Here is a 17,871-nt window from a genome sequence, read left to right on the forward strand (position 1 = left end):
GTCACATGGCTGGCTGCTAAAATAAGTACTCATGAGCAAAGACTGCAGATTTCACATGCATACTTCTATGGGGTTTCACACCAGCCGAGCAAGTGACATTGAGATGACTGGGAATGAAGATGGATAGGTTTATCCAGGTATATTATATATATATATATATATATATATATATAAAATATTTCCTGAGATGTTACTGATGAAAATACTGTTTCTTGTGTTTATTTCATGCTAAATATATTGTAATTCAATTCAGATTCTGTCAGTTTTGTGTTGTCACATTCTTGCTTCATAATACCTTTGCAGCTGTTTGACTGTCAACTAATGAGGAACTGAAAGGCACAAAAAAGAATTAATTTGCATGAACAAATTACATTTCCTTTGAAATCAAGCAATTTAAGAATGTTGAAACTTAAACTCTTCCAGTAGGTAACACTAGGTACAATCAATACACTTGTAAAAATACATCTTGTTTTAATGCTAAACCTCACCAACTCTCGAGTCTTGAATCTAAGTAATTATAAGCCATTATTTTTTTATTACTTGACTTCTTAAGACACTAATCAAGGAAGATATTCTTCATATTCAGAAGACAAGCTTAATTGAGCAATCTAGTACAGGATCACCTTGAGTCTAAGAAACAAGCAATGTTTTAGACTTGGATTAATCCATCTTTTTCCAAGAACACTTCATAGAGGTCATACGCTGATTCCTTCCGTCACTATGTGGGAAGTTGTAAAAGTAAACAAGCTCATTGGCCAACATGTAAATGCTTTACCGGACCGACACAATTGAACTCTCTGTGGTGAACTCAAACAGCATAGGGAAATAAGGAAGTGAGCCAAAAGGAACATTAGCATTAGCACAGATCGTGGGGATTGCAGCTCAAATAGTGACAGGAAATAATAGCATTCTTCTGAAGTGTAGGTTTCTATTTTTAAAGTCTGACTGGATACAGGTTGACCGAGCTTCCTACGTCACAGATTGAATCAGAAGGCCAGAATAACCTTCCATATCAGTGATTAGATTACCACGACCAGTCAAACAGCGGATACAGGTGAAATGTCAGTGTGCCACACAGCCCCCATGCATTGCTTCTCTCTAGAAGCGGTGTTCTGATGAAATTAGCCTAACGTGGGAAGTTGCTCATCCGAGCCAACCCAGGATTAAGACTGCAGGACATCGAGAGTACATGGGAGAATGTGTGTTTGAGTGTGGGCTGCTGAGTGGGTGGTGGATAACGAGGGTTTGCTGAGAACAAATAAACCTTGCAGAACATGAGGCTAACAAAGATACTCCTGTAATTCCGTTCTGTCTTAATTCATCATGTGATGTCTTGTACAATATTAAATGAAATCTGTATTAATAACAAGCAATGCACACTTAATTTGCTTTGGAATTTGGCAGATGTGTTGGGTGAATTCTGTTAGTGCTCGCGCTCGGTTTCCATTCAGAAGTGTTTACGTGAACTTTTTCATAATCTGGTCAAACACTGCAGGCTACTTATGCAAGATTATACAAATGCGATATGCCTGCAAAGCTACTAATGCCTGGAACAAGTTGCAATATTGTGATATATATCTATAATACCTGAATCAATGGAGTTGTGATTAACAGAGAATTAAACACTTTCAATAATGAAAAGCTGTTATTTGCATCACGTAAGTCAAGTATGTCATAATTTCTACAAACTTTATTTTCCATCCTCAACTCTGATTGGCTGAGTGGCTTGGTATCTGGATCGAATCGAATCTCATTGGTTAATCACAGATCACTGGTCAGATAATATTCGCTTCACTACTATATTTTTCTCTAGCATTGCGCAATCACGTAGTTGTTGATGATTTTTCTTTCTTATGAATGCAAATGCCACAATCATGCATCTATCAATTGCAAAAATAGTGGAAAATCGGAATAAAGGTAATAATATTACTTTTATTGTTGCATTGTTAGATTTTTTGCTTGGTCAGTTGTTTAGTACATTATAATGGACTTTTTAGAGGAAGCATTGAGGTACAGGTATTTGAATATTTCATGTCAATCTATTTATTTATTTGGTTAAGTAAGCTTTACAGTTAAAAGTCAATGTCGCAAATACGAATTACCAAATCAACATATTACAATGATTTCTGAATGATCATGTGACAATCAAGATTGGAGTCTGGTTGCTGAAAATTCAGCTTTTTTTAAATCACAGGAATACATTTTACTGTAAAATACATTGAAGTAGAAAATATTCATTTTAAAAGAGAAATAATATTTCACATTACCACTATATTACTGTATTTTTGATCAAATAAATTAACTGCAGCCTTGGGAAGCAGAAGAGACCAAAAACAAAAAAAATCGTACGACCCCAAACTTCTGAATGGTAGTCAAAAATCTCCCACACACTGTAAAAGCAAACACACTTACAAAGTTTGTTGTCTTCTTACTTCGTAACCTTTCAACGTGAATTAGGTGGAGGTGTAAATGATTCCTGTGTAATTTTTGCATTCCCACAGTACTCATTTATTCCCACTTCCTGTTGACAGACCTATGAACCATGGCCCTACGCATCGGCAGGCGTGTCCTAATGCTTCCCTCTATCTTTCAACAAAAGAATCAGGGTAAACAACAATCGGGGAAGGGGCTGACGGATACAGACTGTTGAAAATTTCTCAAACATGAAAATGGGAACGGGAATGACTTTGATGGTTTGGAATGCTGCTCACCCACACATGCACAGACGCCCACAAATATCCCACACATGTCTCACACATTTGAATGCACATAAAGATGCCAATTCTATGCAACACTTCAAATCCTTCACATCCACCCTTTCCATTTAAAGACGTTCTTGCATGAATAGGGCTAATTGGTTCACTGAAGGCTGTTTAATTGGCAAGAGCAAAAAACCTCTTCAACCTAATTCCCTTTAGGGTGGGAAAGCTGCTAAACCGTCTTACAACACATTGTGTCAGCTTATTAGAAGCAATATACAAAGACTTTATTATTCATCTACAATTTGTAAATCAGTTTCAGGTTTACGGCCTCCACCTTGCCGCATCACTGCTTTGAAAAGGCGATGAGGGAAGGCGTTTATGGGAGTATACGGGACATATTTCAGTATTGTAGTATACCAGTTTGGCATAAAGTTATAACTGCATCATTATTATGTTATGACTGATAATAACAATCAAGCAAAAAAATAAATAAAAATACAGTTGGCTATATAAAATTAGCCTAACCTGATTTTACCAAGTGAGACATGTTCCTGGGACAACATCGTTGTTGACCCTGGAACAACATTGTGATTAACCAATCAGATTTGAAGAACCAGTTTATAGATTTTGTGAAGTTTATGCTTAAAATCAGTGTTTGGTGCTTGTACATCAGTGTCATTCATCTATCATTTCCTCTGATTTTAGGGATTGCTCATGGTTAAGGTTAGGTTTAGGTGTAGGGATATGGTTAAGAATATATTTTTGGAGTAAAATGTTGTTCCAGGGTCAACAAAATATGTTGACCTAGGAACACATCGGACTTGGCAAAATCAGGACGTGCATAAAATTACGCTAGGCCATGTAAACGCCTCCTTCATTTACTTAAAGTGAAATATAGTTGTCCTATATTTGTTTCGTTTTGCTCTAGGGTGGAGTTTACCGGTTTAAACTGGTATTCTTTTTTTAATTGTCAAATTATTTGCTTATATAACGAGCAAACGTTTGCATCTTAAAATATTGCAGCACTTCATCAATATTTCTCATCTTTAACCTTTCTGCTGCTATATTGAAGTAGCGTCACAAACTTCCTGCGATTAGAATTCCACGTAAGTTTGTTGTTTACCGTAGACTTCTCTTGTATCCAAGCAATGTGTTTTCCTTGACTGGTTGCCCAGTAACATCTTTATGACGTCAGGACATAGTTACGCCCCTCCTAAATCAAATGCAACTCCACGTTAACATCTTTTAAGGTAGCTCAGATCTTATATTTTGACTAAACTTGTGTTTTTCTGACCCAATGAAGCTTGTTTGTGCTCTTAGATGTCATCTGAGTGAAACTACTGTCAATGATTAATACAGTTTTCAGAAAACTCCATAAAGTATCAAATAAAGCATGTGATTTAAGGCCTCCACCTTAAATCTCATGCTGACAGCGCAAGAAGCAAAGTCTCCACCCATTCAGTGAGCAGCTTTGTAAAGAGGTGTTATACTTCAACTCCAACGCTCGAATGCTGTCACACGGTGTAGTTTCAGATGGCAGGAGCACTGGAGTAGATTTGGGATTTAAACAGGCATCTGCTCTGGGACGGCTGATTCATTTACCCAAGTGTGCCGGCTGTTGTAGCCACATCTTAGTGGACATCTCTTGTGGACAAACCTAAACTATATTACAATTTTCTCTATACATGCCAAAACTAGGCAATCTTGTGGAGGAATCTGAGACATTGTCGCGAAACTTTGAGGTTTTCGCCACAATAATTGGTGAGTGTCAAAATGATATTTTCTATTAAGGATGGGTTTTGTTTTGTTTTTTGAGCAGCTGCTGGGTTGCTGTCCATTCTGCTTGAATTTTGCAATAGTATGAGAGTTCTTTACTTTCTCACTTGACTTGTTTTTGAACTTTTGGGTAAAATCTATTTTAAAAACTAGTTTCTGACTTCTTAGAGGATACGGGACTGGTTGAACTTGAAAAGGGATTCACCTCCAAATTAAAATACTATCATTTTACTCATCCTCTTTTTGTTTTGTCTCACTTTCTTTCTTTGGTGGATCACAAAAGGAAAATATTAGGAATTGAGAGCCACAGATTTCATGCAATTGCACGTTTTTTCCCACCTTAAAATAGTCACTAAGATTGTCATTCTACCTAAACGTCTCCTTTTATTCTCTACGGAGGAAAAAAATCTAAGTCAAATGGATTTGGAACAGCGTAAGCATAGGTAAATGACAAAATATTAAAATTTCCTGTTAACTTTCCCTTTAAGTAGCACAAAAATATTAACCTCATGAGTGTCCACTTGATGTGTATTTCTTGCTTATACAAAATTTAGATGTTATGGATCTGCATGTTTATGCTTGATACTTGTTTAGAAATTGGTGTTGCCAATACCTTCTTTCACCACTTGTAGGCGCTCAAGTTTCACTACAAAGTAAATTGAACTTGATAGATTTTTTTTTCACATAGGTTAACGCAAGCAAATGAAGTCTATGCGCATGCACCACGTGAATGAGTTGTAAATTCAGGTGCAAGGCACAAACAGCGTTTTATCCGCATGAGGCATGCATTTCGTAAAAACGGATCTGCTATATAACCCAAAACAAGATATTTGAACAGTAATTTAAGTTGTGTTGTACAGATAAGGTGCTGTATCATAACTGGCCTACCATCTGCAGACTGTAGCTTACAGCACATTTGGCACGAGATCGTGATAGTGAGTGACGTAAGTGTCAATTTGTGTATCGCCCCAAGCGAAGCTTATTATACTGTAAGACTGGGACACAGCGTTTCCTTAAGAGCATACTGTCTTTTATGGGGGACTATTTGAATAGAGATAATGATAACCGTAATACATGCTCTTAAACGTAAGCTGCACACGTAGAAAGATTACAGACTCTTAGAACATGCGTGGATGAAGATATATTTGCATATGGAGTATTCTTCAATAAGGGGAAGTGTTCTGTCCTCTAGCAATGATATAAAAATGCATTTTAGCGTTGAAAGATAGATTATTATAGCTTTAAACGTTTAACTGTGACTCTTACGCATTCTACAGAATATCTAAAGACGTCGTGAATGTTACATTTCTCAGTACTGAACCTGTCCCACACCAAGGAAGTTAAACTTTTGTACTGAATACAATTTAAATTTATAATACAAACGAACACAATGGAAATATATTTATTACAAGTAGCCTAATCACTGTTTTGGAAGACATTATTATTATTATTATTATTATTAACACATAGTCTACTATATGTATAGCCTATATACATTCACAAGTTAATTGCTACCTAACCTGTTAGCAAATTTTGTCACAGAAACAAACAAAAAAAAAGAATAAATGAAAAAATAAGAATAATCCATATATCAGTGTGTTAAATCAGTGTGACTATCACAGAAATGCTAAAACAAATTGTTCAATGGAAGAAAACGTTATAAACACAGTGGGCTACAAATGTGCACGTATTGGTTATTATTCTTGGCTATATGTAAAAGACAATTTGTTGTATTTTGTAAACGGCGTTCAGTGTTGCTATTTTAAACATTCTAGGTTATATTGGGTGACTTGTTACTTTTGACAGTTTGCCTCATGAATGGTGTGGAAATGGTACGAGTGGGCTGGAACTCCAGGACTGGAGCTCCTCGCCCACTCAGATTGGATTTGTCCTCAATGAGGAACGCGCTGTGGCGGAGAGAAAACAGGCGGGGTTTGCGCTCCACGTGGGTGAGCAGCACATCTCTCCATTGGCTACACATATGACGTCATTGCTTGCGCCTTATGTGATTGGGCAGAGCCTTTGTGGGTGTGACCAAAGCAGCACAGTGGAAGCGAGATACGGTGAAACAACGGGCATTATTATGCGTGTTTCACTGGAGCTTCTCTTCGCTATGAGGGTTGCGCTTTAAAAAAAAAAAAGTGGGGAATAAAAAAGGTCGCACTGGTTTTGCAGTACACTGTCAACGATAAAGGACTACAATTACAGAATATGCATTTTAATACACTATCGAAAAGATAGAATTAAATACTGCTTTAAAAGAAGCTATTAGGATCACCGCGGGATCGATCCACAAACGGGAATAATCATTGGGAATATTTTCCAAGAGCTTTTACAGATAGAGAAATCCAGCCCTATCCCTCCGCTTCCATCGACCCTGTCTCCTCTATCGTAGGCTATCGAATGGACCAGCATCCGAGCGCCCGGAGCTGCAGCAGTCGCGGAGCTGCGCCGTCCTGCGAGAGCGTCTCCGGCGAGCCCCCCATGAATTTGTACATCCACTCCACCACCGGCACACGCTTTGAGCTCTCCCTGCCCGCAGAAGAGACCGTGGAAGGGCTAAAGCGAAGACTCTCTCAAAGACTAAAAGTACCCAAAGAAAGACTCGCTCTGCTACACAAAGAAACGTGAGTAGTAGTCTGATGTGTTACTGTTAGACTGCACGGTTAGTTATTTTTAACAGTGGTTAAGAGCAGGTCAAAAGGTGGGTTTTGGCTGGGCTTCCGAATGGAGATTTTAAGCCGCCTATGATGGCAAGCCGTTTAAACATTTATTCATTTAAACTAACTAGCTGTCTTGTTTTTTTTTTTTTTGCTATTAGTGCTTGTTTTTATTACTAGTACTTAATTCAGTAATGACCGTATCTTCCATTTCACGAAAAATATAAATGAGAAAACATTACATACTGTAAGTATCACTTGTAATAATTCAATAAATATTACAAACATATTCCTTAACTAGTCTATATATATATATATATATATAGTATTCAGTTCTGACTAGTTGTTACTAGTAGCTTTTCCAGATTAATTCTTTATTAGGTTGTAGTACTGAATGTATAGTAGCATTGAACCAGATCAGATAGTCACTATTATCTGTTCTGGTTACCATTATTGGGATATTGACTACTAGCAAAACAGTAAGCACTAGTATGCTAGGAATAAGCAGTTGTTGACTTAACGGAATAGATAGTAGTCGCTACCGGAGTATTCAAGTTGTAGTATTTATGACAAAGAAAGGAAGTCAGTAACTAGTACAAAATATACATATGAATGAATACATATTTTAATGGCTTGCCATGTACACCTGCATCATGGAGCCATAGGTCATGTTTTTAATACATAACAACTTGCAGTCCATGTTACAATGTCTACCATGATATTTTTGCTGTGGCAGTCCACAGCCTCTTCAACAGAGAAGTGAAACTGAGCTATGCTGTTGACAGTGTGCTGTGGAAGTCAGTTTAATATAGGCCATGTGCAAGGTGCAGAAACCGGCATCACACCTGAAACTGAAGTGCTAGCTCAAAACATTATGCAAGCAATGACAGTTTAATGGCTTTATAATGGACCCATAGGTGTGCGCAACTGACAGCAGTGCATGCATATAAATAGAATTTCCTAATCTCTTGATTAAACTGGTTGCTTTGCTTGATTAGAATATGCATGGCGTTAGTAATTGTCATTTTAAACTGGATGCCGGGGAATAAAGAATTCCTAGTTGCACTCGCACTGCAGTGTTAGAATATTCCGAGCGAACGTTAAGAGAAAAAGGGGAATGTTAGTTTCAGCACAGTTTGCACATTGCCTAACAATTGCACTTGGGTGGTGGGAGCTGGGTGGTGAGAGAGAAGCTCTTTTGTCACTTGCAAATGACCCTAACAGTTGCATTGTTTGTGCTTTGAATTGGTCCGATTGAAAAGCCCTCACAAGTAATCACCTCCAAATTACTTCATCCTTTTAAAATGAAGAGAGTCGCTTAATCTCTTCTGTTTGGTTTAGCTGCCTCCAGGCCAAGTGCTCAGTCCCTTTGTTCAGCAGGAGGTGGTGACATTTAGCCCGAGCACATGTGTACACATTTATGCCACTAGGATAGATATTTTAAGAGATTTGTGGGTTAAAAATACATTTGGACTGTGTTTGAAACATTTTGATTCATGCGGGGGTGTTTTTGGATTAAACATGCTGATTTACATATGCTGTGGTTTTTGGTCTGCTGGTGTAGGCTACAAATGTAGTAGCCTAGAATTGTTTTACTTTTTTTCATATACTTGTCTAAATATGTATTTTCAAATATGTAATATTTATTTTAAAAAATCATAACTTGGCCAAAATATTATTTCCATGGTGGTTTTGTGTATTATTAAAGAGAGAGTTCACTCAAAAATGAAGATTCTCACCCTTGTGTTGTTCCAAACATTTAAGACCTCTTTCTGTGAAAAAAAAAAAAAAAAAAGATATTTTGGAACGGGTCTCAAATGTATTTTGTATTTTTGGCAGTAAGTCATAAACAGATCTGTTTTGGAAATTTTTGCATCTTGAGATTTGAAGTCTAACATCATCATCTTGTTTTTTTCTAGACGCCTGAGTTCAGGAAAGCTTCAAGATTTGGGAATAACGGATGGGAGCAAGTTAACGCTAGTTCCAACAGTTGAAGCAGGCCTAATGGTAAAAATAGCATGGCTTTCATTTACGTGCTGTACTTGGCCAACTCTTTTTGTCACACATATTTTACCCTGTCGTTTCTCTCTTCTCAAAGTCTCAAGCATCAAGACCTGAGCAGTCAGTAATGCAGGCGCTGGAGAGTTTGACGGAAACACAGGTAAGGTTTCACCCTAATAAGGTCATCCCAGTAGAGTGAATTACACAGTGGCCCATTACATTGGACAGTTGCGCGTACACTTAACCTAATTGCCAGGGCAAGAGTGGACACCCGAAGTTGGCTCTTTTTTAAAGGACCCATTTGTAGGTTTTTGAACTCTCTACTTGGCAAGAGGTTGCACTGACACATAAGGGTAATGGGATACAGATGATGCCCTCCTAAGCTTTTAACTTGAGGACCTCCACACACTTACTACGCATATTTTAAGAAGCACCTTCCAGTTTCTAGGCAACATCTGTGAGCCAAGGCAATCCCCACCTTGAAGCCACTTCATTGAGATGCCACCTTTCATGTGCAAGAAACTCTTGCAACTACTATTTTATGTCCAACTATGATTATGCCGCATTCGTGTAGGAGAGGAAAGGGCCTATCTGTAATGACGACAGAGGAGTGTGGTTGTGTGCGTAAGAGGGGGAAGGGTAGACAGGGGAGTGCACCGCTTTTATCTTTCAACACGCTTTCTGCAGTGCCAACCTTTGAAGAGTGACTGCGTTTGGCCTTTCTCATCAAAAAAACCTTTTGCAGTACCATGCAAACGTTACTTGTGCTTCTTCTCTGTTCTAATTTACAATTTGTAGGCATCTAACTGTGTGTCATCTGGCTGCTTATGAAACGGCCCCTTTTAGAAATCATCATTTTTAGTCATCATTCGTGTCCTTTTTGTAGCTTCATGGTTACAGGCATGAACTGAGTCAGTAACATTGTCAAATGTGAGACATATCGTTCTCTCAGAATTGAAATTAGTCAAACACAATCGTGCCACCAGAACGAATGTAAAAAGTGATCTGCGCTCAACAATACCTACTCGTCTTGCTAGATAAGGTTGGGTTTGTAGTTACAGGGGACGACCACATAAGCACAGCAGAATTCCAAGTGCTACGGCGCTTGCTTCCAGGGAAATATCTATCTCTTACGCCTCGTAACCAGACTGTTTTATGGAAAGGGAAGGCTTGCAATTATTGGAATGACATTTTTCCCTTGTTACTCTGGCCTAACAGCTTTTTCTGGCCTATAATTTAAAGCTGCTGTGGTTTCGCGTGTCTCTCCATAGTCTCCAGTTTTACCCTCTCTGCCGCTAAAGAGGAAGAATGAAATGACATCAAGCAGTTTCTTAGTTCCAAGGGAAAATATAGCCCAGTTTCTGCACTCCACTTGATAGATCAGCTGTCCTCTTGAACATTAAAACGCCACTTTTGCATTCAAACGGCACTTTGTTGCTGGTAACTCTGCCCATCAAGTAGAAATAATGACTGGTGTCTGATTCTTCAGGCGGCAGAGTTTGTTAATTAGCGGTTTCTGTTCTAACCCGCCTCTAAAGGCAGGTAGATTGCTCGCTATGTCCTTGGGGGATAGATAACATAGCGGTTTGTTTCCACAAGCAAGCACCTTTTCCCTAGTCTCAGTGCTACACACTAGAGATGTTTTTCTGTCATAACTCTCCACCCTCCAGACACCCACCTACCCACTGTAGAATGGGACCGGGGCGCCTGTCATTGTGTCTGCAAATGGACAGATGAAAAAATGAGATCCAACAATATAGAGCGAGTCATCTCTCAGTCACCCCTTGTCATTTCCACCCACCCGACCCCCTTCCCAGAGGGAGCAAGGGAAGGAGAGTAACGAAGTCTGAGAGATGGCCATAGTGACGTCACCCTTGACGAGGGTCTGTGATTACCGGGAAGGACAGTGATGAGTCAGAATCCCAGGTATAGACTGAGGACGAAAATAGAAGCGGTGGGATCACACGTCATGCTGAGTGGCAAGGCTGCAGGATGCTGATGGCTTTTGTGCCATATCTACAATTCATTTTTTTTATTTTACAGATATTTCAAATAGAAGATGCCGGTGTTAATGTGTTATGGGAACAGCTGTTAGTTTGCATTTCTCTGATCAGCGAACAGGCCCATGCCTATGCGTGTTTGCACGGAGAGCACTCCCAATACAAGAGGGACTATGTTGACATGGGCAATCACTCGGATTTGTGACTGTTCCTGTTTCCCATCCGCCTTTGTGATTGAAGTGCTCGGTTTCGTGACTGAACTGAAAAGGAAGGAGGGAGGGGGGTTGTGGAGAACCACTCATTAGCCGATAACCAAGCCACCAGCTTTTTTTAAGTAGGGTTAAAACACATTTTTTTAGCACTATTCCTTAAATTTGTCCTTCTTAGTATTTCTTTATTCTGTGACATTTCCCTACAGTCATGAATTAGTGCTGAATCCCATGATTGGAGATATTTTGAATCCTGTTGCAAGTGCGACATGTCCGTTTTTGAACTCAGTCCTCTCTCCTTCATTATATATATATATATATATATATATATATATATATATATATATATATATATATATATATATATATATATATATATATATATATATGAAGTCTAATCTTTTGTTCTCCACAGAAGAAGAAAGAAGCCATATAGGTTTGGATTGACATTAATGATGACAACATTTTCATTTTTGGATGAACTGTCCCATTAAGTATTGAGTTTTGGTCAACAGACATGATGGAAAGAGGCTCCTTGCAAGTTCTGACTGATCAAATTCAGTCTTTACCCGCTGAATGCTCACCATTCCATCTCTGTAGACCTTGAGTAGGTCAAACCCCTCGAGTGAGATCTTTGAAGGTAGTCTTTTCTTCAGGGTTTGAAGAAAGATGCAAGTAATTGATTATTGTAAAGGAGCTTGTTATTGCATCCACACCCTTCATGCCCCTTTGCGAGGACCATATTGATGGCCCCCTAAGTGCGTTCAAAACCCACCAGTCGATGTTGATGGTTAATAAGCTTGTTTTGAACTTTCCGTGTTTGCTGGGGCCTTTGATAGGTGACCAGTAGTCTTTTAGTCATGCTTGGTATCAAAAGAACCTGTTTCTTACTTGACCCCTCAAAGATGCGTGTCTTCAGGCTGTGGATGAACGTCAGTCTGGTGCTGTTCCGAGCTCCTGTCCCGCATCTCCTGTGTTACAGAAGAAACCGCCTGCAAATGAGTTCCTTGAACCGCAGGGACCCCAATAAATAAAACTGTCAGCTATAGAGTTCGAAGGGAGGGGGGAAAAAACGGAAGGAGCTAGAGGCGTACTCTCACTGAATATTTCATCAGCATCTACTGGCATCCTCACACCCCTCCACCCTCTTGCACTCGCTACAAGGTTTCTCCCCCAGCCCTCCTCCCCTGTCTCCCTTTATCATGTTTTCTTTCTCTCTCCTTCACTCGCTCTTCACTGCATAGCAACTGCAGCCCACTGCAGAGCAAAATGCCTCCCCAACAAATCAAAATGGATGAAGTGTAAAGAATAAAGGAAGAGTAGCACTAGTCTGTTGCAGGTGAACCAATGTTGGCTTAGCCAAGTATATAGTTCTTCAACATGATAACTTTATTCCCATAGATCTACATATCTGCCTTTGTTGACTTTTTATCAGCCTAAACAAAACTGGCAGATTCCTGCATTTTCTGCACTCATTTTAGGGTTAAATTTGCAGGGTGACTAGACAGAATGGACACTTTACCTTCGCAAAATTTGTAAATGAATTTGCATTGTACTTCATTCTTCTTGTTAGCATATTATCCTAAATGTTGTAATACATGAAAAAGGCTGCAAATAATGTAATTAGTGCCATTCTAGTTCTGCTGAAAACTTTTTGTGCCTGCACATTTCATGTGCTGCCTGTTTTGTAGAGAATACAATATATAAGTAGTTTATTTGTTTTTCATGCAGTGACTGAAGAAAGGGTGGATCCAGGTAGGCTTCTGGCTTCAAAAGAATTTCCAAGCAAGTGTCAAGAGCGCTCTGTTATAGAACTTGATCTGTGCCTTGAAGAGAAAGTGAGTCAGTGGCCTTAAGAACAAAGAGACCTGTGCAGACGTATGCTTGCGGTCTCTTTTGAGTACCTTGTCCATTTTAGGTGATATAGACTACATGTTGACACTTCAGGGCTCCATACAACCTGACAGATTCTATATAGCTGTGCTAGGTAAAGTGTGGAAGTTCTGGCCACAAGTCTTCTGAAACGCTTTATCATATGCAGATTTCTGAGGATAACTAAATATGGGCTTTCTTCCAAAAAGCACCAAAGACTTTCAAAAAATGGTCTGTTAATATATCTTTGTGGCTTCAGCCAAGTCAAGAACCCTTAAACAACACCGAAGCATTGTTCAACTGTATACTTGCACACATTCCTTAGATGCGGTGTAAGTGAAGACTGCAGATCTGTAAACCCACTGTGTCTTTGTCTTTGTGGTCATTCGCTTATTGCACTAGCAGAGTGTAGGCTGGCCGATGTATTGACAAAGGTCTGTGTGACTCAAACTGACGGCTGCTGTGGGGAATGTCTCTGCAGACCACGTCCTCGCTTTCAGAGGCACTTTTACTGGTTGTGGGGGTTCACGCACTCTCTCATTATGTGGGATGAGTCTTTATGACATTATGAGGGCTTTGAGTGAGTCAGTGAGATGCTTGGTCTTGATGATGACTGATCTGCAAGGCTAATGTGGGGGTCTGGCATGCTTTACTTGACGATTTGCAGCCCCAAAAATGTTTAATTAATCGTGCTTGGATGTTTGTCCTAGTTGCTCCGCTATAAGATAATGGCCGCCGAGTAATTACAGGGACCTTTTGTTGGAATCTGAATTGAGCATTAGATGCAAATCAACTTCCAAGACAGCTGTCATTCAGGGGTGGGATCCCCCCTCCCTCTGGGGTAAGCCACCAATTTCAAAATTGACCTTTAAAACAGGGTTTACCAACAATGTAGAGTATTCTATGTATTTTTATCAGTTCTTAGTCATGCTGAGCATTTTTTTTTACTTCAACTCTACTAAAGATGGAAAAAGGGTGTCTATAACTGGCTCTTCTGGTCAGTTAAATGCACAGAACAGTAAAGGTCACTCGACTGCAAGAGTGGCTGCTTGATGCAAAAATAGATCAGCAAGAGATCTAGAGAAAGAAATGATGGAGGATAGGCCCCGGTGTTTCAAACAAACAGGTTTGAAACAACAGATCAGCCAACACAAGCTGGGACATTTGGTTCTTCTATGCTTATGTATTATAGTCATACTGCATCATTAAACATTTATTGTTTTATGCTACTGTTAAAACATCCTCAGAATGTGGCAGATGACAACAAAGAAAGTCTCGGTTTAAATCAAACAAGGCAGAGGTTTTTTTTTTAATGTTTGGAGAGCAAAGTCAAGACAAGCATTCTGTATTTCTCAGCTTGTTTCCAGGGGTTGGAGAGCCCCTTGGCTTAACTTCCATTCTGGGCACTCCTAAAATGGGCAAGCCTTTCCGGTTCAGCCTTTTCAAACAATTAGCTATTATGTGACTGTGTAGCGAGTGGGTCTGCATCCTGTTTCTATGGCTGATTTTTACAGGCCTAGGGCCAGACAGAAGTTACAGTTTCGTGGGGTGGCTGAATGGTAGAGTGTTTTGTGTGTGTGATTTTTGTATACTTCTGCTTATTCATAAAAGGCATTTCAGTCATGTTGCCAAATTCTCTTCCAGTTTAGAGCAGTGCAAAGGGAATTACTAAAGCCATCCCCTCTGCATTTCCTGTTCACAGGTCAGTGACTTCCTGTCTGGCCGGTCTCCTTTGACCCTGGCTCTGCGAGTAGGCGATCATATGATGTTTGTCCAACTGCAGTTGGCAGCGCAGCACTCGGGTGGCCCACAGTTAACAGCAATCGGCATCTCATATCACGTGGGGAGTTCAGAGGGCATGACAGGACAGTCTCATCCAGCTTCAGCCTCTGCTTCTGGGATGGCAAGGGTTCACACAACCCTCTCCCACATCACCCACACCCGCATCCTCATCATACAAACACAATGCTCCCATCTAACTCAGCGGCCCTTTCCACCTTCCCCCTCTATCCCATCCATTCCTCCCATGTACCCCACCTCAGCCTCAGGGCACTGTAGCCCTCCACTGCACCCCTCTCAACTCCCTGGAAGTTTTCTTCACTCCCAGCAGCCATCTTCAGCCTGTCCCACCTCTCCAAGCAGCCCTAGCCCTGCAGCTTCCTGTCCAGAGGTTAGTCATTGTTTGTCCTACCTTATCAATTCAGTCATTTTGTATATAAAGATAATAAATTACATAACCAATTAGACTAGTAAAATGTGCAAACTATACTTGCAGTTGACCACTGCCCATGTCTTGCACAGGCCAACTGCCCAGCAAAGACAGCCCTGGCATTTGATAACACCCTTCGGCGATCCCGCAAGCCCTTGGGCTATCATCGAAAGTTTTGTGAACCATCGCACCTGGAGTCTGTTTCTGGGGACATTTTCAGGTACAACTTCTCCAATGAGTTTAATATTTAGACAATTCTGTATACGACTATGATATATCTACAATAGTAATGATATCTGTAATTTATATCTAATTTTCTATACTGTTTTTTTTTCGTTTCCTATAGGCACTTTGCATCCCAACGTGGTCAGGGAATGCACTGGACGTCCAAAGGCGAGACGATTGGCACCATCCTTCAAACTCTTGAATGACCTTTTTAGATGGCCACCAGCGGCATTACCAGGGCATGCCCACCGTCGCTCACGCAGCTCCGTTACCAGTCCCCCAGTGCAACAGCTCCAGCCTCACAAACACCGTCAACCACCGCCCTTCACCTCCCCACATCGCCGGACTAGTGGCCTACCTACTACAGTGCCCTCTGAGACCCCAGCCCACCTCCACCCACTGGTGCAGTGCCAGAGCCAGATCCGCATGTGCAAGCCTCCTGGTAAGTTTTATTACATTTGCCGAAATTATGCAGATATGCATTTCCTAGAGCATTTACTTTAGCCAGTAGTATTTAGGATCTTGCCTGGAGGTTAAAAATTCATATCCAAGGCGGTGTTTGCGTATTTTCAGAAGGTTAAAGACAATGGTGCAAGGATAAGAAAAGTGAAGATGTTAGAGAGGGGGAGGAAGAAACTAGGCTTGTTCTTTCAGGCCCCTGGAAGTCATGCTCCACCAGCCACAGCATGCCTGGCTTTGTCCTCTGTGCTGACGGTGTCCTCTTTCCTCTGAGAGGCAAAGAATGGGGGTGGACTACTCTGTTACCAAGAGGAAAGAGGCAGAGAGCCAGAGCGAGAGAGATAACGAAGCAAGATAGCACTCACAGACGTGTGGCAGGTACCCCGCTCTGTCTGGTAAAAACTGATTATCTGGGGCAGCTCGCTTCAGCGCTGAGGAGGAAATTGAACAGCTCTGTCATGAAACACCACTGTTGGAGAGTACAGAGATAATGAAGAAATATCATCCTAGTGCTGTTCAAAGCCGCAGGCCTGTTATCAAATCTAGACTAGATTAAAAGCATACCAAGCTTACACCGTACAATATGAAAACATATCATCAACTAACCGGGGTGGAAATAACTTCGGTCACTCGATTTTCACAAAGGGTAGGGAATCCTACACGTTTTTTGTGGTGATACATATTTTTCCTGTGTGATAACCCCTCTTCTGCTTACATAGATGCGCTGTCATTGGTCTTTATACTTCCCCCACATTGAAAGTAAATAGGCCATTCTTATTGGTTCCACTCCTTTCTTGAAAAAAACATCCCAGCAGTCAGGGCCAGGGCTAGTCAATGGACACTTGTTTTCCTAGCAGCCTTTAAATAGAGATTTACGCAAGAAATATGAGCTCCAAGAGAATGCTCATTGTGTTTGAAAGTCAGCAAGAGGAGGGCGGAGGGAAAATACCAAGAGTCCATTCATAAAAATGTTGTTTATTTCCGGCCAGCGACTGCTACTGATTAATTGACGCTTCCTCTAGGGCAAGATGGAAAGAAGGAAGGGTGCTGTGGCTATTTTCTGGACAAAACCACCTTACTTGTCACATGTTTGTACCAATAGTGTAGTGTAAGATTAAGTGTGAGATCGCAAGATAATATTCTTGAGTTCTTTAAGACCTTTATCCTTTGCCACCTGGTAACCAACTTGCTTACATGGGACAGACACCTCAGTGACTTTCATGACCCCTTTGAAATGTCACATACTTTTAGCAGCTGTCTACATGACGTGATTTACAGACCAAATGAACCGATATCTATGGCTGTGACGGACGCCGTGACAACCAGATCACTGCGTTAATCTATTGCCACTGGCGGTAGTGCACGTGATGTCACACAATCTATAACAAACATAATAAATTGCTTCTTTTGTATAGAAGTGTAATAACAGTAAGTAACAGTTGTTGTTTTATTTAGACTATAAGTCTGTGTTAATTCACAAATTACCTCCAATGCCATACAGCATTTCCTGTAGATCATGCTTTAGATTGGCAGGTTTGAGGGCAGGAATATACAGTTTATTCTGCATTCAGCAAATTAATTTCATGCTGAGCGATGGGCCTTGTTGGGAAACCAAATAATATGTATATATAGTTTCATAGTTTGGCAAGGAGATAGGGGATGAAGAGCTGTATGTACGAAGGGTCGCCATTCTTGACATAAATTCCTGTGTTCACAGGGTCTCTTAGCTCCTTTTGCCCACTGCAGGCAACCCCTTTG

The 17,871-nt window shown here is 40.4% G+C and overlaps 2 pseudogenes; both read left to right on the forward strand.

Annotated features, from left to right (window-relative positions):
- Positions 1-4,190: 4,190 nt before the first annotated feature.
- On the forward strand, positions 4,191-16,235 carry LOC113040540 (midnolin-like; annotated as a pseudogene).
- Positions 16,236-16,396: 161 nt separating this feature from the next.
- The window catches only part of LOC113040541 (neurocan core protein-like), a 75,996-nt pseudogene continuing 74,521 nt past the window's right edge, over positions 16,397-17,871 (forward strand).

This window comes from Carassius auratus, chromosome 22 (genome assembly GCF_003368295.1).
Source record: "Carassius auratus strain Wakin chromosome 22, ASM336829v1, whole genome shotgun sequence".
Lineage (NCBI taxonomy): Eukaryota > Metazoa > Chordata > Actinopteri > Cypriniformes > Cyprinidae > Carassius > Carassius auratus.